The following is a 20,510-nucleotide window of genomic DNA, read 5'->3' on the forward strand; positions in this document are numbered from 1 at the left end:
GGGGGGGCGTCCGGAGCAGAATAATAAAATATTTTAAAAAGCCTTGTGTTGTGTGTTTATTAACTTTTACTTTTTGCCTCCAGGTGAATGGATAGGGGTACGATGTTGATTTTTCGGCGTAGGGGGGGTCCCCTTACAACCCATACCAGACCTAAGGGCCTGGTATGCTCCTGGGGGGGAACCCATGCCGGTTTTGTTTTTTACAAATTGACGTGGAGTTCTCCCTCGGGAAAGCATACCAAATGCCGTCGCTGGAATGGGCCTTTACAAGGTGTGACTAACTTTACACTTTGTAAAACGAGCCCTAATTTTACACTTGCAAAATAACACTTACGGCGCAAAAAGGAAGCTAGAAAGCTTTGTGGATCGCCTTAAGTGCTAATTTGCATACTAGCAACGGCATTTCGACTCGAAATGCCCCCAGCGGCGGATGCGGTACTGCATCCTAAAATTAGGCAGTGTAATTCAATTACACATGCCGGATCTTCTGTGTAACTTTGGAAAAAGCCTTTTGAGGATCGTTTCCAAAGTTACACACAGACTGAACAGCACTTAAGTCGGAGTATCTCTTTTGAGGATCTGGCCCAGTGATTCTAGATTTATTGCCAAGCAGAATGTCAAACAATTAGCTGGCATTGGAAATACAAGTTGCCTCCCTTAGGCCCTGTTTATACAGTCTTAAAAGTGAATTCAACTTCTGCAAATTTTTAGTATGCATTTTTTACACACATTTTTTATGTGTTTCTGATGTGCATCGTAACACTTTATATTGATTATTTCTTGCAATTTTGTGTTTTTACCATTTTCCTAAAATAAAAAAAAATAAAAAAAATTGAATAACCAATTATGCATAAAGGAGTAAAGATGTTTTTTTGTTGCCATCTTAATGATTGAAATGAACAAAGCTTCACCCTACTCTCTGGGCCAGATTCATAAAGAATCGCTGCGGCGTAACGTATCGTCTTTACGTTACACCGCCGCAAGTTTTCAGCGCAAGTGCCTGATTCACCAAGCACGTGCGTGTAAACTTACGGCGGTGTAACGTAAAGCAGTCCGGCGCAAGCCCGCCTAATTCAAATGGGGCGTGTACCATTTAAATTAGACGCGCTCCCGCGCTGAACGTTCTGCGCATGCTCCGTTAGGAAATTTCCTGACATGCTTTGCGCAAAATTACGGCGCCCCGACGTATTGTTTGAACGGCGACATGATTAACGTATTCCCGGACGTCATAGGAAAAAATAAAATTTGAAATTCGACGCGGGAACGACGGCCATACTTTAACACGGCTGGTCTAAAGTTAAGCCATGAAAAAGCAGGCTTAACTATGCGACGGGAAAAAACGACTTGCAATGACGTAACGCACGCGAGTACCTTCGTGGATCGCCGTAAAAGCTAATTTGAAAACGACGCAAACTCCACCCAGCGGCGGCCGAAGTATTGCAGCCTAAGATCCGAAGGCGTACGAAGCCGTAAGCCTGTCGGATCTTAGCTAAATGCCGTTTCTTGTTTGTGAATCACAAATTAAGATACAACGCTGCAAATTTGAATCAGTAGATACTCCGGCGTATTTCTTCTGTGAATCTGGCTCTCTATGTTTAGTGAACATTTACTTTACAAGTAAATTCTAACTTTAATAGGGGAAACACTTTTACTTCTTTAGTAAATGAACCCCATTGTTTGCTTTACCTTTGATGAGGCCCTTTTTTATGCCAGAACATGAGGGTACTGCGTACTGACACTTCCTAGCACCGGTTCAGTACTAGTCTGTAATATGCAGAGTGGAAGAAGTGGGTTATTTTTCAGTTAGCCACTGACCCCCAATGCTAGAAGAGGAAGTGATTTCTCCAGCCAATCACTGACCACCAATGCTATGGGGAGGTTGTTTTTACAGCCAGCCACTGACAACCAATGCAGTGTGTGGGTGTGTGTGTGTGTGGGGGGGGGGGGCAGCCAACCTCTTACCACCATTACGTTTGACCAAATTGTTTATTGTGTCAACAGTTGTAAGTTGCTAGGTAGTCTTTGACTAGTTGAGGTAGGCTGAGACAGAAATGTAATCTAATGCCGCGTACACACGACCGTTTTACGCAAAATGTCATTAAAAACTGTCGTGTGTGGGCACCATTTTTCGCAACGTTAAAAATGGCCATTAAAAATGTAAAACACGCTTTAAATTTTCGCATCGTTTTTTCACGTTGTCGTTTTTAACGTCGTAAAAAATTGTCGCGTGTAGGCTTTAACGACGTGAAAAAACTGCGCATGCTCAGAAGCAAGTTATGAGACGGGAGTGCTCGTTCTGGTAAAACTAGCGTTCAGAATTGAGATAGCACATTCATGACGCTGTAACAGACTGAAAAGCGCAAATCGTTTCTCACCAAACTTTTACTAACACGAAATCAGCAAAAGCAGCCCCAAGGGTGGCGCCATCCGAATGGAACTTCCCCTTTATAGTGCCGTCACCACGCTTTGCTAGAGCATTTTTTTTCACGATCGTGTGTAGGCAAGGCCGGCTTAACAATAATCGGGTTGAAAAAAAATTTGTTTTTTCTAGACCATTAAAAATGGTCGTGTGTACGTGGCATAAGGGTTTTGTTTTTTAATAATAATTGTACTGAGTGTTGTGTGTTTCTGTTAGATGCTTACTTTTGGAACAGTAATTAAACCACATTGTGTGGATGTAAGGTCTGTGTCATATGTGTGCTGTGTATAGTAGACTTAGCTTTTATATAACCATGACCCATTCAGACCCCCCCTCCCTTCCACTATTGTGGAAGTGCAGTTTGGCCAAACTATTGAGTACATTTGCTGGTAGAGCAATCATAGGGAAGTGCAGAACGTTGGTGTTCAAACTTCTTAATAAGCATTAAATACTGTAAGCTTTACATTGTAAATCATTCACCAATGACCTTCTGTAGTTACAGCCGATGTGGCACTATTAATGCTTAATTTTGTTTACAATACACGGCATACAGTCCTTGCAGTCAGATCTCAGCATTCTTCTCCATACATATTCTTTGAACCTGCTTTTGGAAGGCTGGCATCTGCAAACTAATTGCCCGAAGTAAAATCTAGAAGCTACAGCTGAAAATCTTGAGGATGGAAAAATCCACAATGCTTGTAGCTATAGAGGTCAGTGAAAATGTCTTAATGTTGATTTACTCTTTGTTAAAAGTTAGATAGATAGAGAGTCAGCTAGCTTTCCGCTTTTTTCAATAGAAACAGATACCTCAGAGTTGGATCCCACCAAAGATCACCATCCACCTGGGATAATTGATCCATCATTCTTTTTTGTCTCTGTGGGTGAATTAAGGTTTTACAGGAGGGAAACCCCTCATGAAATCTTACATTTACTGCCTGGAAAAAGCTTTTAGTCATTAAAGTTGGAAAAGTTTGAATGTTTTTTCCCCAAGCTTGCTTTGGGTCATTGACTTGCCAGGCATTAAAGCTAGGACCTTGCACCTGAACAATGTTTTCCATTGTACATCATTCACCTATGTTTTTTAATGGTGTGCGTTCTGCATTGTAGGTATGTCTTCTATGGGTTTGAATGATACTGTATGTAGAATACATGTTAAAGGCCCCATAACTGGGTTTTACATGCGATTCATTGTTTAAGTTTCACAAGTGCAGTAAGTCCTCTATTTCAAAGAACACATAACAAAATGTGAAATTTTATCACATCATACTATTGTGTGAAAAAACAGTACAGAGAATGTGGTAGCAGTTGTAAAAACAGCATTTTGTATTGTGTCAGAGAGAGGAATGGATATAATTTTGACGATATCCTACATATGATCTGTTTTAAATGTGGTTGAATTGCTGTTTCTATTAATCAGTACTTAAAAAAGTTGCTTTTAGCAGCTGATAGATAAAGCAGGACCTCAGCTGTAAAATTGGCAGTGGGTTAGGGCATGCATGTGTGTGGCCTTAGCGGGAGAGACCTCTAGGATATACCAGATCAGTGCCGGGACAAGGTCATCCAGTGCCCAGGGCGAAAATGGGAAACTGCCCCCCCTCCGCCCTTCACCCCACTAACCCCTGCTTCCTGTTGGATGGATAAGAGGGTGGTCCAATATATCAGCATGCACCAAAATATTTATAATATGGATGGCATGCAATTAAATAGTACCAGTATTTGTGGTACACTGCAGCAAATTGAAACATCTAACATTGATGATCAAATATGGGACTGACTGGCAGAATACAATGAATACAATGACACAACTGGAGGATTCCCCTATCCACATCAAATGTATGGAGGGGTAATTGGGTTGTTTTTTATGTTCAACCCATCGGTTGAACAAAAAAACGACTCCTTTATGGGTTCGTTTAGGATGGGCATTCGCATATGGTCTGCCTGTCAATTTGTCCATGAATGCCTATGGACAGGCTGATTTAAATGGACTTGTGTCTGTTTACACCCATCTATCTCCGAATCCATCCTGGTCTTAAAAAAAAGAAAAAAAAACTGCGTTCTCTTCCACTTTTCTGTACCTAAACGTGACACATCAGAGTTAGCCTGATTTAAACAGACACTGGAGTCTTTTTACATCTGGTTGCCCATAGAGCTCTCATGGATCCACCTGGGTCTGCCACACAAACTGAATGGCACAGATGTAAAAAAAACTGCCATCCATCCTGGTCAGCTTTGATTAAGAAAAGGCTGTGTTCATGCATTCCCCTGCTGATTGAATTGGGCTCCATTCCATGTGAAAGGATCATTAAGGCTGGTTCACACATGGGATTGGGGGCAGTAAAATCAGGTGGTTGAGTCATGATTTTACCCCATCCCACACCACCAACTGCCTGAACACTAACGCCTCATACACACAATCGGATTTCCGTCGGACAAACCCGTGGAATTTTGTCCGAAGGGCGTTGACTGTGAACTTGGTATGCAGACGGCAGATCTTTTTCAGCCAACATACACAAAACTATGTGTTTTTTTCAGCTCTTTAGCGCCACCCTTTGGGCAACTTCTACTAATGTTGTGCTATGGTTAGCATTGGTTTGGAGCATGCGTGTTTGCACTTTGGATTTTTTCCGATAGACTTGTGTACACACAATCGGATAATGTACCGGATAATGTACCGTCTTGGCAATCAACATTGAGACTTTGTGAGCATGGGAGGAGTAGGATGAATGATAGGCCCACCCAATCCATGGCCGGCGGAGTGCCATCTGGAGCCGACCCTCAAGGTGTGTCTCCACCAACACCACAACATTGGCTTGTTGTTTTTGAGAAATGAGAAAACTGCAGATCTCTTTACCTTGTCCCCAAGCCCACGCACATTCCAAGTGAGCAGTTTTATCGATGTCATAGTTCAAACATTAAAACATTTCGTGGAACAGTAGCATTACATGAATACAAGATTTGCCATCTATGCAGTTTCAATGTTAGCATGCACTTCGCTGTATTGCATTCCATCAAGTAAAAACTAACCTCCCCACCTTGTATCTTCCCCAACTGATGCGGGTATGTGCCCAAAACCAAAGGAAAGTAACAACCGGAAGCAGGTTAAAACCAAAATGTCCTGCTGTTACGTATAAGACAGTGGCGGCTGGTGCTCAAAATTTTTGGGGGGGCGCAAAGGAAAAAAAAAAATTGCAGTCTCACTGTGCCCAAACGCAGCCACTGTTACATGCCATCAAACGCAGCCACTGTTACATGCCATCAAACGCAGCCACTGTGCCATCAATTTGCACCACTGTGCCATGCCATCAAATGCAGCCACTGTGCCATCAATTTGCACCACTGTGCCATGCCATCAAATGCAGCCACTGTGCCATCAATTCGCACCACTGTGCCATGCAATTAAACGCAGTCACTGTGCCATGCCATCAAATGCAGTCACTGTGCCATCAATTCGCACCACTGTGCCATGCCATCAAATGCAGTCACTGTGCCATCAATTTGCACCACTGTGCCATGCCATTAAACGCAGTCACTGTGCCTTCTATTGTCACCACTGTGCCATGCCATTAAACGCAGCCACTGTGCCATACATTGTCACCACTGTGCCATGCCATTAAACGCAGTCACTGTGCCATCCATTGTCACCACTGTGCCATGCCATTAAACGCAGCCACTGTGCCATACATTGTCACCACTGTGCCATGCCATTAAACGCAGCCACTGTGCCATCCATTGTCACCTCTGTGCCAAACATTGTCACCACTGTGCCATGCCATTAAACGCAGCCACTGTGCCATCCATTGTCACCACTGTGCCATCCATTGTCACCACTGTGCCATGCCATTAAACACAGCCACTGTGCCATACATTGTCACCACTGTGCCATCCATTGTCACCACTGTGCCATGCCATTAAACGCAGCCACTGTGCCCTTTAATGGTCGCCGCTGTGCCAATTGTCCCCACTGTGCCCTGTAATTTGCTGTGTTAGGCATGCGGAGTGTAGGACCGATTGTGCTCTGCAATTACAGTCTCCAGGGTAGGTACATGGATCGATCAACCAGTCAATGGGGACCCTGAGTATAGGAGAACCTCACTGCAGGTTACAATTGAAAAGGATTAAAGCAGAGGAAGATGTGTCACAGGCAGCAAGGGGGAAACAACAAAGGGGTAACATACAGGGGTCAAGTCCTGGGGAAAAAAGTGTGGGAACTCCCACCCAAAATCCACTCCCCCACCAAAAAAAAAAAAAATGATACACTCATATGCATAATTACTAAACCGCATGTTTTTTTTTGTTCGATCCACTGTACCTTAGTAATCCTTTCTGTTACTGGCCCCTTCCTGTATATGGATTCATCGGGTAGTGTGCGGGTATTCCGTCACTTCCTCGATGCCGCAATGTCTCCTGGGAGCTTTTGTCATTGTTCCCTTTTGTCATTGGTCCAATTTCGCCAGGGTGGCCTTTGGCATTTTCGGCGGAGTCATGGCAGGTATCCGCTGCGATCCTTCCCCCCTCTAAAGCAGGCAGGTCAGACTATTCTGGAGGGTAGGGAGCTGTAGGGCAGGTGGGCCGAGAAGAATCATTAGTCGGCAGGCCAGGTGAAGCAAGATGGCCACCGACTTCCAGCACTAGGCCGAAGCCGCGACCTTTCAGAAATGCGGCAGCCACGTGGGTCACCATGCGGTCGGAGATTGGTGGATCTGCTGCTGCAGGTGTGCGGGGACCTCAGGGGGTCTCGTGAGTCATTGCAGGGTGTTGCCAGAGAGCAGGAGGGCCGGGAAGTAGCGCTGGTGGCAGGCCGGGAGGAGCAAGATGGCCGCCAACCTCCAGAACTAGGCCGAAGCCGCAGTCTTTCCTAAATGTGGCGCCTGCGATCTGGATCACGGCTCCGCGGAGGCCACCGTACGATCGGAGGACGGCGGATTTGTGGCCACAGGTGTGCAGGGTCCTCAGCGGGTCCCACTGGGCTGGTGCAGGATAATGCTGGAGATCACAATGGGCACTAAATGGACGGAGCTCAAAGCATGCACGTCCTACTCCATGCTATGTCAGGCCATGCCCCCGTTGTCGGACAGGAAAATACGACAAAAATTGTCTGATGGAACATACAGTCGGATTTTCCTGACAAAACCCTGCCATCACACATTTGTTGTCGGAAAATCTGATCGTGTGTACGAGGCTTAAAGATACAGTTGCTGCCAGATGTATACATGTTGTGTCCATGATGCTGTGCTTAACCACTTGTCTACTAGGCGATTTCACCCCCTTCCTGCCCGGACCAATTTTCAGCTTTCAGCGCTCTCACACTTTGAACGATAATTGAGCGGTCATGCAACACTGTACCCATATAAAATGTATTATAGTGCCGGCGCTGGCAGTGTGAAAGTGGTCTTTTGTACTTGGTGTCAGACACCTAGCTGTGCTGCATGGGCTTGGCTTTGCAACTCTCAGGACTGGATGTGCAGAAATACAAATTTGACAGGTAAAAAGACATCTTTAATGTATGTCATCTGTTTATTATGTGGTTTTGCTGAAAAATCTGCGTTAAGTGCTTAGTAGTATGAAAATGAAATACATCTACAAGATTTGGGATACTTAAAGACTGTCATGGTAGACATAAGAAAACCCTGATATTTCATAGCTCATGCATGCTTGTAGCACAAGAGTTTTTTATATGTGTATCCGAACACAAAAACATTTTTGGGCAACTATAATGTTGTTTGCTACAGAAAGAAGTACAGTATGTACATTTTGAAAAAAATAATACTGGTACACAAACACAATTATACTTAGCCATGACTCTTCCTCTGATAATTAGATAGGCATGAAATGTTAATGATAGTCTTGTTAAAATAGGTTTAGTGCATACTATACATGTTTGAAATATTAAACGCTGCAGTTGTAAAGTGAGTTTATGAGAACTTGTACATCATAGTTCAGGTGGTGCAAATGTCACATGAAATAACATACTAGGGAGTAAATAAACGGTTATAGAAAGAAGACTAAAGCTTCGTACACACGACAACAAATGTGTCATGGCAGGATTTTGTCAGAAAATCCGACCGTTTTTATGCTCCATCGGACAGTTGTTGTCGGATTTTCCGACAACAAATGTTCAATAGGATGCTTTAAAACTGTCCGACAACAAATGTGTCTTGTCAGATTATGCGATCGTGTATACACAAGTGCGTCAAAATTGGCCCCTTGATGTTCCTGATTTACATAGCTGGATCAATTTAGAAGGTAACATGAGTTTGGAGACCACAGCACCAAAATTGTAAGTACTGTACCTATCGCCGAGAATGTGTTTCCAGCACGACAGCATCGCGGTGATTCTCGGCGACAGGGTGCCGACATCTCGCACTCGCTGGAATAGAAAAAGCACATTCCAGCGAGTGCGTCATAAAAGCGACGGGGATCCGACTTGGATTCCTGACAATTCTAGCCGCGGCGTTTGGTATGAACCATGAGGGGGAACTCCACGCCAAATTTTAAATAAAAAAAACGGCATGGGTTCCCCCCCAGGTGCATACCAGGCCCTTAGGTCTGGTATGGGTTGTAAGGAGAACCCCCCTACGCCGAAAAACCGGCATGGGGTTCCCCCTACAATCCATACCAGACCCGTATCCAAAGCACGCCGCCCGGCCGGTCAGGAAAGGAGTGGGGACGAGCAAGTGCCCCCCCCTCCTGAGCCGTACCAGGCCGCATGCCCTCAACATGGGGAGGTTGGGTGCTCTGGGGCAGGGGGGCGCACTGCGGCCCCCCCCCCCACCCAAGCTATGAGTAAGCACTGATTGTAGTGCGAAACGTCAGCTGTATGCCCCTGTCTTTGCTGTGATGTGTGGTGTTTGAAAACTTTTATCAATAAAAGGCAACCAAGAAGGTTTTTCCAGAGTGCGGCTGTCCAAACATTTCTTTCTACTATTGCTTCGTGCATTGCCGGCACCTGGGTTTCTCTGAGAGGATACGGATTCATCCACTACCTTCTATCCAGCTATTTCCACTAAAGATAAATGACGTCATATCATGTCTATCCGGGGGAATAAAGTTAGGTTTTCAGGTTAGGTTAAGTGTTAAAGGGGTTGTAAAGGTTCGTTTTTTTATTTTCTAAATATGTTCCTTTAAGCTAGTGCATTGTTGGTTCACTTAGCTTTTCCTTTGATTTCCCTTCTAAATGTTTTTTTTCTTTGTTTTCTTTGTCTGAATTTCTCACTTCCTGTTCCTCCTCAGTAAGGTGTTCAGTAAGCTGTTCTGAATGACTTTCCACTGCTCGGATGATGGTGGAAAGCTTACTGAGGAGAAACAGGAAGTGAGAAATTCAGACAAAGAAAAAAAACATTTAGAAGGGAAATCGAAGGAAAAGGTAAGTGAACCAACAATGCACTAGCTTAAAGGAACCTATTTAGAAAATAAAAAACGAACCTTTACAACCCCTTTAAGGCTTAATTTAAGGGGAAAGTTAAATAAGAATTACAGACAAAACGCTAACTTTACATTTTTACATTTGTATAGAGTGGGAAAGGTTTAGAACTTTGTAAGGGTTTTTATACTGTCTGTGTCCATGACAAGAAGTGAGAGGAAATTTTCTCAGAATGAGGGTCTTTGGAGCAAACATACATAGATGTTTTTCCTCTCAGCTTCTGTTCCAATGCCATGACTTAAAGTGGGGATGGATCTTTCCAATAGGGACACAGACAGCGATAGATTCTTGAAAGAAAAAAAGTTTTTTACTAGTATTAAACTGTAAAAGTCCATACACACGATCGGATTTTTCGACAACAATTGGCAGGGTTTTTGTCGGATAATCCAACCGTTTGTATGCTCCATCAGACAATTGTATGTAGGATAGCATGCTCTCAAATTTTCCAACAACAAATGTGTGCCATCGGATTATCCGATCGTGTGTACACAAGTCCGTCTGACTAAAATCCAAAGTAAAAACACGCATGCTCGAACCAATGCTAACCATAAGACAATATTAGCAGAAGTTGCCCAAAGGGTGGCGCTAAAGAGCAGAAAAAACACGTAGTTTTGTGTATGTCTGTATGCAGAAACAAGTTCACGGCCAACGCCCTTCGCACAAAATTCCACTGATTTTCCCGATGGAAATCCGATCGTGTGTACGAGGCTTAAAGCGGGGGTTCACCCGAAAAACACATTTTTAACATTAGATTGAGGCTAATTCTGGGAAGTTTTTTTTTTTTTTAAATCAATGCAGTACTTACCGTTTTAGAGATAGATGTTCTCCGCCGCTTCCGGGTATGGTCTGCGGGACTGGGCGTTCCTATTTGATTGACAGCCTTCGGACCATCGCATCCAGCGCGTCACGAGTTGCTGAAGTAGCCGAACGTCGGTGCGCAGGCGCCGCATAGAGCAGCACCGACGTTCGGCTTCTTTCGGCAACTCGTGACGCGATGTATGCGACGGTCAGAAGGCTGTCAATCAAATAGGAACGCCCAGTCCTGAAGACCATACCCGGAAGCGGCGGAGAACATCTATCTCTAAAACGGTAAGTACTGCATTAATTAAAAAAAAAAAAAAACTTCCCAGAATTACCTCAATCTAATGTTAAAAATGTGTTTTTCGGGTGAACCCCCGCTTTAAGCCTCGTACACACGATCGGATTTCCATCGGAAAAATCAGTGGAATTTTGTGCGAAGGGCGTTGCCCGTGAACTTGTTTCTGCATACAGACATACACAAAACTACGTGTTTTTTCTGCTCTCTGCCACTCCAGGGGCACTATCTCCACAGGCTTTTCAACGGTCCCTAGCCCCCGGTCCGGACCGGCAGCACCCTTCCCAGCCAGGAAGGTAGGAGAAGAGGTTGGGGAGTGCCCACCTAAGCCGGCACTACCCACAACCCCTATCTCTCCCACCTAATCACATTCTGGAAGTACTACCAGCTCCTCCCAGTTAAAAGAGGGACAGTCAGCTTAGCACCACCTATTGGCAACTGATAAGAACAGATACTACACTTGATCTTAGCCAAAAGGCCGAGAAGTCTTCACTCTGTTTGGGGACAAAAAGTGGAATAATGCCCACCTCTGTTCTGCATCTTTGAGCTGCAAACTAAGAAAAGTAGCCTTCCTTATCTCCTGGAAGAAGCATTATAGACATGATCTGCAAAGTACATAAGAATTAAAACATGATAAAATATAAAAACAGTTCAAAAACATGGAAGTGAAAGTTATAGAGAAGATGACAAAAACTTGGGATGAAGCATGGAATGAGTTTTGGGTGAGTCTGTTCCTGTACAAAGAAAGTGATCTAACTATTTATATATGCATACTAAAACAGGAGCTCTTAATGTTGTAATCTGATTGACCTCACCCTCGTGGCATTATACAAGCTGCAAATGGTACCACATTCTTCATTCGTATCAGGAATGTGAATCAATTATCTATGCATAAGTCACAGGAAAGATTTGCATTAATTAGCATTAACAGTGAAATTATATTTCACCACTCAGTTTTCCACATGTAAATTAATGGGTGGATTTAGAAGAAAATGTATAGAAAGCATCTTAAAGAGAATGAGTCAGATACTAAATTTAGACCAAACCTTACTAAGGCTTTTGACTCACCTTGTTTAGTTGTTCCTTGGGCATCAAGGAAGCACATCTCTACCTGAAAGATGTCATCAAGTTTATAATTACAGGACAACATTAGGAAAAGTGTGAAAGCCTTTATTAGTCATAATAATTCAGTTTCACTATAAATACTTTATGGCATGGATAGTTATTCATACTTGTTCAGTATATTAAAATAAATACCTGACACACATCATTGTCATCTTTAAATATTTTATGGACATCAAGGTAGGCATTAGGTTTAAGTTTATTGAAGGATTAAGCATTTAAGAAAACATCTTGTCTATTTTGGTGTATCAAAACCCCCGATATTATTGTGCCTTCTACCCATATAAAAAAAAATCCACTTTTTTCGCATTAAACAACAAACAAGAAGTAGAATACACACCACACAGGGCATCAGAAGAAAACACATAGAAACAGAGACTTGGAGCATACAAACAAAATGATAGCCACATGGGCGTCCCTAGAACTTTTTTAAGGGGGGGGGGCATAATTTTAGGGTCACCCATGCACCACCCCTTTTCGACAATGTCATTATCACATTATCATGGTCAGACGTAGTACAGTCCCTAGGATAAGTAATCGATAATGGCCGACAGGCCCTCTTACCAGACCCAGTGAAACTATAGCAGTGATACCTCTGGCTGGACGATCGCTCGCTCTAGGTTCCACCGGGGTTATTCTGGTCAGTAGTGTAGCATGTCTGTACCCTGGCAGTGGCTCAGTCTTTCTCTCTCTGGTAGTGATGGTTAGCGTGGCTCTCTCTCTGGCGCTGGGTAGCGTGGCTCTCTCTCTGGCACTGGGTAGCATGGCTCTCTCTCTGGTGGCGCTGGGTAGCGTGGCTCTCTCTGGTGGCGCTGGACAGCGTAGCTCTCTCTCTGGTGGCGCTGGGCAGTGTGGCTCTCTCTCTGGCTTCCACCCAGCACATGCCTCTTTCTTTGTCCTGTAGCACTCACCCCCTCAGCTTTTTTCCAGGCTGCAGTCTCTAAATCTCTCTCTTTATCGAGCTGTAGCCTCCTTCCTGTGGAAAATGGGGCCGCCAATATTTGGGACTACATGTCCCATGATGCTCTCCTCTCCTAGTCTCCTTTAATTGGCCCTCAGTTATGGCCAATGGGAAAGGAACGGAGCGGGCAGGGGAACCTAGTGAGAGCCACCATCTCTTTCTGACAGGAGAAAGGGGGGCAAGCGGGGGAAACCTATGACAGCCTGCATCTCGTCTTTCTTCTGAGACAGCTCTGCCGGGTTCTCTGCAGGACTGATAGCCCGCAGTCACACTACACTGATTGTTGGGCTTGACAGCACCTTGATGGTGTCACCGCGCTGAATGCCCGCACCCCCATAGTGACGCCACTGTGCTGAATGTGCCGATCCGATCCCTGATTCCAGGGGGGTGCACTTGACCCTCCTTGCCCCTACCTGCGGACACCCATGGATAGTCACAAGGTAGCGACTACCAAAGGCCTATGTTCATAGCAGCAGAAACAAGATACTATATACCTGTGTTCAGATCCCAATAGATTGTATGTGCATATAAATTGCCAGGTGCTAAAGGGGTGTGACCACATATTAACACTAAAAATACAGGGTGCACCTTCTGCACACTGCTACACCCTTTCTAGCAAACTTTGCAATAAAAATAGGGATATTTAGTTCACACATATTGCAATACATGTTTAAGCTGGCCAACTGCGTCAAAGTGATCCCTCTTTAGCCAGTCTCAATTTGCTCTGCCACTGCAAATGCTACTGTGGACACAATGCCAATATGGGGCAAACAGACACAAAATGGAGGACAGCTACAAGGTTTAGGTCTGGCCACTGACCTGCAATACAACAGAAACTGGATATACCTGCCCAGCAGTATGCAGAGGGTTCGTCCAGTATATCCAGTATAATTGATGTTCAAAGCAAGACACCAATAAAGAAACATGTGCATCATCACATGGAATAAAAAATGGCATGCATAATAGTAGTCAACATACCTTAGGAGGTTCATAGAAGGAGTCTTTAAGGTAGCATATTAGTCATGTAAGTGGTTCAATGGGAACATTTACCTCTAGAAGCCCATTAAGTGTACCCACCACCTCTGCCAACACCTCTAGATTTGGGGTAAACACATTTTTTTTTTATCTTATCTCATCTTCTTAAAAAAAAAAAAAAAAAAACATATTAGTATTTTAATCTAAAGTATGCAATAACAGGATGATTGCACACAGTTGTTTAAAGTTCTCATGACATGACTGTCACTTGATACACCTGGTTTTAGGTAGATATCAGATCTCATATCTGTGAAATACATGTAGAAATCAACAATTATTAGCAACAGGGGGTATAACAAAAAAATAAGTTAGAATTTTTTTTGCATTTGTTTCCCTGACAAGCTAACTCCCAGTGGCGTCTTTGTATGTCCCTTCTGATAATGCTAAATCCAAATGTTCATGTTTCAGTACCTACCAGCAGACAGATGCCATAAGAGGATGGATAGTGTCCATTAGTATTATAGACACCTTTGGCCTACTATCTATCGTTTTTTTACATTTTTTGCTGGTCTAGAGATGGGCAACATGCATTCTCAATTATGCCTTCTCTGGAATGGGTGCAGAGCCAGTGGAGTGCACTGTGGTGGCACCTGCAGTGGAAAGGGGCAACTGCAGCCAGGAGGGCTGGCATGGCCTGAGGATGTGGTACTGGGACCAGTAGCCACATGGACAGCTATCACTAAGTCTACCACCATTTTTCTTTTGCTACACCATAGGGTCCTGCGGTCCCTGCCTGCAAAGGACATTTGCTAAGGCCTGGCTGTGCCAGTGTCAGGCCTAAACTTCAGTCCTAGCTGGTCCTGGAAGTTAGAAAGTGTAACCAAGTGATGTGCTGGAAGTAAGGAGGTGCATATAGAGTGCCTTGAAAAAGTATTCATACCCCTTGAAATGTTCCACATTTTGTCATGTTACAACCAAACACGTAAATGTATTTTACTGGGATTTTATGTGATAGACCAACACAAAGTGGCACACAATTCTCCTTGTGGGTCTCTCATTCCTACCTCTCCCCTACTTCACAATTAAAGAAGCTATGTCCTCCTGGCTCTGCTCCTGAAGCCTTCTACACAAAAAAAATCCCTGTTGACTATCAATCTATGCCTCCAAGTACCTTGGAATTCTTCACCAATGATCTCTCACTTGTCAGCTGGTCGGAAGTAGGCATTTTGTCAATGTGACACCTTTTGGACAACTCTAACCTCCTAACATATGAAGACCTGCTAAAACACTTCTGCCTACCACAAAGCAACTTTTGTAAATAAATACCTGCAAGTTAGGAACATTCTAGGAACCATCCTTAAACCGAATGTATTGGCTCCACAAGATGCTCTTTCTTACCTTCTGCTGATCACCTGCAACCAACAAGAAAGGCATCACATATTTCTACAGACTTTTTCTATCTTCCCCGCCCCATGAAAAATCCCAGTCCAGGACGAAGTTGGAAAATGATCTTTCTTGCTCTTTCAATCACTCGCAATGGAACTTTGCAACTAACAATCTGCTTAAAGTCTCCCATTGTACCACCCATTGGGAATCACACCTAAAGTTAATACACTGATGATACTACACCCCAATCCAGCTCTCCAAATTTTTCAAGAATAACTCTGCTGATCACTATGCTGAAGAAATTTTGAAGAATCAGAATCTCTATTACACATATGGTGGCAATGCCCCAAGATTCTTCTTTTCTGGGGAAAGGTATGTCACTTCATATTTAACATATTTAACATGATACGTCTTCTTCAGTCACCAAGGAGCCTCTTTGGAGACCAGTTTTGTTTGTACCCCCTATTCAAGTACTGCCAACTTATTCTTTGTGGTTATGTGTGTATGTAGTATCTATCGTTTAATATATACATATATCTGTCAGTGCAGGCACAGACGTTCATGTACCTGACTGTGTCAAATTTGATTATGCTGGAAAGAACTTGTTTCATGTACCAATGGACGATGCCTGCCTAATAGGTACTTGTACATGAAAATAAAGGTAATGTATATTATGAGCATTAAACTCCACTTAAATGTCATTCTAAGATTAATTGCAGGATCCATTCCACAGTCACAACATATGGGTGGATTTGAAATGTGTCAAAAGTCTGAATATAAAATAGAGTTATGAAAATTATCCCTAATCCTGTTTCCTGGGTATGTTTTTTAAATTCACAATAGCTATATACAAGTGGGTGTCTGAACAGGACACAATGAGGGACATTTACGACTACTCTATTGAAACTGATAGAAACTCTCAATTAAAAGAGGGCAGGACTGTGTATGAAGTGTTCAGGTGTTTCTTCCACAGCTAAGCAACCTACGAAACAATCAGCTGAGACAAGAATCTACCTGCACAAAAGATCTGAATATTTTCAAATCCTTGAGTGCCATAAAAAAGGGGGGCATTACAATTTTTTAACTATTTGACCACTGCAGTATGTTATTTTAAACCAGTAATAAGCTATGCAGTCAATAATACTACTGCATGTAAACCTTAAATTCCTTAAAAAAATGGTTAATAATCAACATAACAGAAGCCCAATGTAGCCAACTGGAGCAGTCTACAAATCAATGAAAGTAAATAAAAGACTTAAAATGAAAAAGTAAAAACAAAAATAAAATACCCTCCCCAAGCTATCCTCCAAAACCATTTTGGTCCTGCATGCGCGTCGGTGTCAGGGGCGAGCGGGGGGCACGCGCCCCTTTTGGCTGCTCGGCGAGATGACGTATAGCTACGTGATCTCGCCCAGCAGAGCCGACCTGCCGCCGTATAACTACGGCGGCTGGTCAGCAGCAATACTCATTTAAAGATGCAATGGGGGTTATTTCCGAAAGACAAATACGCTTTGTACTACAAGTTCACTGCAAGTGCACTTGTAAGTGTACTGAAAGTGCACTTGAAAGTTCAGTCGCTGTAGATCTAAGTGGGACATGCAAGGAAAATAAAAAACTGCATTTTAGCCTGCACATGATTAAATGATAAAATCAGCAGAGCTTCCCCTCATTTCAGAGCTTCCCCTCAGATCTACAATGACTGTACTTACAAGTGCACTGGTAGTGCAGAGTGGATTTCCCATTAGTAAATCAACCCCACTGTTTGAATTGCCAGACGTTTAACACCTGGTAATTCAATATGTATTTAACCTTCAGTGGATTAATTTTATCACTTATTTAAGGCTCTTACATTGTTTTATTCTAGAATCACATCTCAATCTTTTTCACTGTGGCCTTTTAAATAATTGCTGTATGTGTAATATCCCCCAGACTTCTCTAAGCCTCCTAGCACTCAACTCCCAGTCAAGCTGCTCCAACAATGACCTGCGTATATCTTACTCCTATTTCACTTCAGAATCCTAGTAAGTGTTTCAGCATTAGCTAATCGTGCAAATGATTTACTGATGCCTTCAATTTGTCTCTTTTCACCAGTGATCCACATGTCCGACTTTTTCATCTCTTTCCTGTTACAAATATAGCTGTCCACCCCATGAATTGCAAACATATCCTAATAGATCAGTTCATTTAATTGACACAAAGGGCAGATGTACAGCAGAAACCATACAGAATGTTGCAATAAATTGCAGGTTTTCTTTTCATGTACACAAAAGAGGCTTGCCTCAGTGCAATTAAGTACAGCTGGTTACAGAAAGAAAGCATGCGTCTGTGGATGGATCAGACAAGAGGGAACCAACTTGAATTTTCTGGCATGTATCACAGAAAAAGAGATGAAAAGACGTACAATTTTCATTCCTGTTTGCAGGCAAACATTAATAACCTTAATTTCCCCAACAAGGTGGCTAGACTAGTGTGTAAAGCGAAAACTTTTACTATACAAGCTAGATTTTACACATTCCATCTGACAATCCGCCCCATGGCAAAACTGGCTGGGTGACTTTCTTAATCTTGACTGTAAAACTTTGTAGACATAGTCAACCCACATGCCATCTAATTATCAAATTATACATACTCCACCTCTAATAAACAATGTACTTGCTCCTATTAGTGACCACACTTTTATTTTTAATGACATTATATGAAGAAATGTATTGAAGGAATTGATGTCAGCTTCTACACTATTAGTTCTTGGTGCGTCTTGGTGTTTTGGATAATAAAAGTGTCCACAAAGCAAGTTCATCCTTTCCATATTTACGAATTTTGAAAACACCTACAGTATAACACCTTTAATTTCAAGTACAACTTAAATTATATATACCACCACCAACAATACATTTTTAGGAGCAATGTTGCCATTAGTATGAATGGTTTTGATTTGGTCTGGGAGCTTGGTCTGTGTTTTCCCATGTTTTGTGTAAGGGCGAGTAACAGGTGACAGTGTAGAAATTATTGGTTTTAGATTGTTGAAGAATACCGTATTTATCGGCGTATAACACGCACAGGCGTATAACACGCACCCCAACTTTAAGGCCTTGTACACACGACCGAACATGTCTGCTGAAACTGGTCCCCAGGTCCGCAGTTTCAGGAGGGTGAGTTTTACATATGCCTCTACCACCACAATCACTATTAACTTTTATTTCTGCTACTTCTCCAAGGAAAAGGGGTGTGAAGAAGACAGATACACCTTTAACATTGTTGAACCTTTTGGACCTGGAAGTCCAAGCTGTTTTTGCCTTTCCAATCTGTAAGAGTCAGTCGTCAACAGAAGGGGTCAATACCATGTTGTAAATAGTGCCAAAATAACACGGTAAGGCTACTTGTTTTTTATAGCTATCGGTAAATAAGTCTGATCCAGATTGTATTATAATTGAGCAGGACTCTTTCTTTTGGTGAAAGATGCAAGCTACAAGCATCCACACAGAATTAACATATCAGGTTCTCAACATCTTATATTTTACCTGCCACAATCACAGCAATAGCTGTCTGTAGTTTTTTTTTACAGCGTTGACCAATGATCCAAAAAGCACATATTTGTCCGTGTGTACAATTAAATAAATAAATTATATTACATGTGTTTGACAGTTACAGTGAGATATATCTAGATTTTGCTGTCAGCTGTTGTTAACTCTACAGGTATAGAACTTCCTCGTCCTGAAAAAGACGAGCTTGTGCCTATTCAAAACTTTAAATCAAAAAATCAAAATGTCATCACCTTTCAAGTCCCATGAGTGCCTCTTTATCATTAGCATTAGTATTAGGCTGGGTTTACACCATTGCAAATTCGGATGCGGATTTCCCTCATCCAATAGCAGGAGATTTTGACCGTCTCTCTATGGAGCTGGTTCACATATCTCTGCAGCAGGTCCGGTGCGTTTTGCAGAGAAATTATGTGCGTCTTTTATCCATTTCATTTCTGAATTCAGCCCAAAATTCGGCTGAAATCAGACCTGAAACGGTGAACCAGGATGCACCGGATCCCTGCTGTGTGGGGAAGGTGTGAACTAGGGTTGTCCCGATACCACTTTTTTGAGGCAGAGTACAAGTACCGATACTTTTTTTCAAGTACTCGCCAATACCGATACTTTTTTTAATGTCATGTGACAGTGGCAGTATTTTTTTAAAGGGTAACTTCCCATAGGAAAAAAAATAAAAAACACTCCCCACAAACCACATGCCCAGTGTCTAAATTCCAGCTTGTCCAAATTGTACAACTCCTGCCTTTCCATCTGGTGGATTCTGCCCCTTTCCGTGAATTTGCAGAATGTGCTGTACCACAATGGCAGGTTCCCAGTCACTATATCTTTGCAACTAAGGCCATTCCAGCTCTGAACCATCATGTGGAAGGCGATGTTTTGGCATCATTGGGCAAGACAGTAAGTAGCAAGGTCCACCTTACTGCTGACACATGGCCCAGCAAATATGGTCAGGGTCGATATATTTCATTCACAACACACTGGGTAACTCTGCCTGCAACTAGGAATGATGAGGGACATGGGCACAATTAACACCCAAGGACCACTTTTTTGCCACCTGTTTGACAGGGGCATCAAACTTCAATTTTTTTACAGCAAGGCCAATTCTTGCTTTCATCAAGATTACCTCTATAGGGTTACTGTGTGAAGGCATGCATACTCCTTCCTCAGGCTATCTGATGACCTGAGGGAGAAGCGTGCATGCTCCAAATGCAAAGCCGCCTCCTTTCACCCTGCACCCGGAAGTGACGTCATCCCTGATCTGCCTGTGTTCTCCATTCATTACACAGGCTGTGAGTGCTGGAAACCACCAGGGCGAGCCGCCAGCTGCACCAAGGAGACACTGACATCTAGGATTGACCACCCCCGAATCCTACTGCAGGATTACAATGCGCACATTCATGCTCCCCTTGTGCAGTTTGTCTATTTATTTTATTAATAAATGGTTCCTTAATACTGCACTTAGAGGCGCTGTGTCCTTTTCCTTGTTGCCAATTTCTCCACACCTGTTACTTCTTACCAAAGTCTGCGAAAGAGACACCAGACTTTATCTAAAAAAAAATAATTGGTAATCTTGGCCTGAGTGTACTATAATTTGG

At 43.0% G+C, this 20,510-nt stretch overlaps 1 non-coding gene across 1 annotated transcript; it reads right to left on the reverse strand.

Moving 5' to 3' along the window:
* Window positions 1-11,238: 11,238 nt before the first annotated feature.
* LOC120938687 lies at window positions 11,239-11,425 on the reverse strand. The gene has a single exon (XR_005749200.1). It is a non-coding gene; the product is annotated as a U2 spliceosomal RNA (small nuclear RNA).
* Between the last annotated feature and the right edge of the window lie 9,085 nt (window positions 11,426-20,510).

The sequence above is a fragment of the Rana temporaria genome, chromosome 4 (genome assembly GCF_905171775.1).
Source record: "Rana temporaria chromosome 4, aRanTem1.1, whole genome shotgun sequence".
In the NCBI taxonomy this organism is placed as follows: Eukaryota; Metazoa; Chordata; class Amphibia; order Anura; family Ranidae; genus Rana; species Rana temporaria.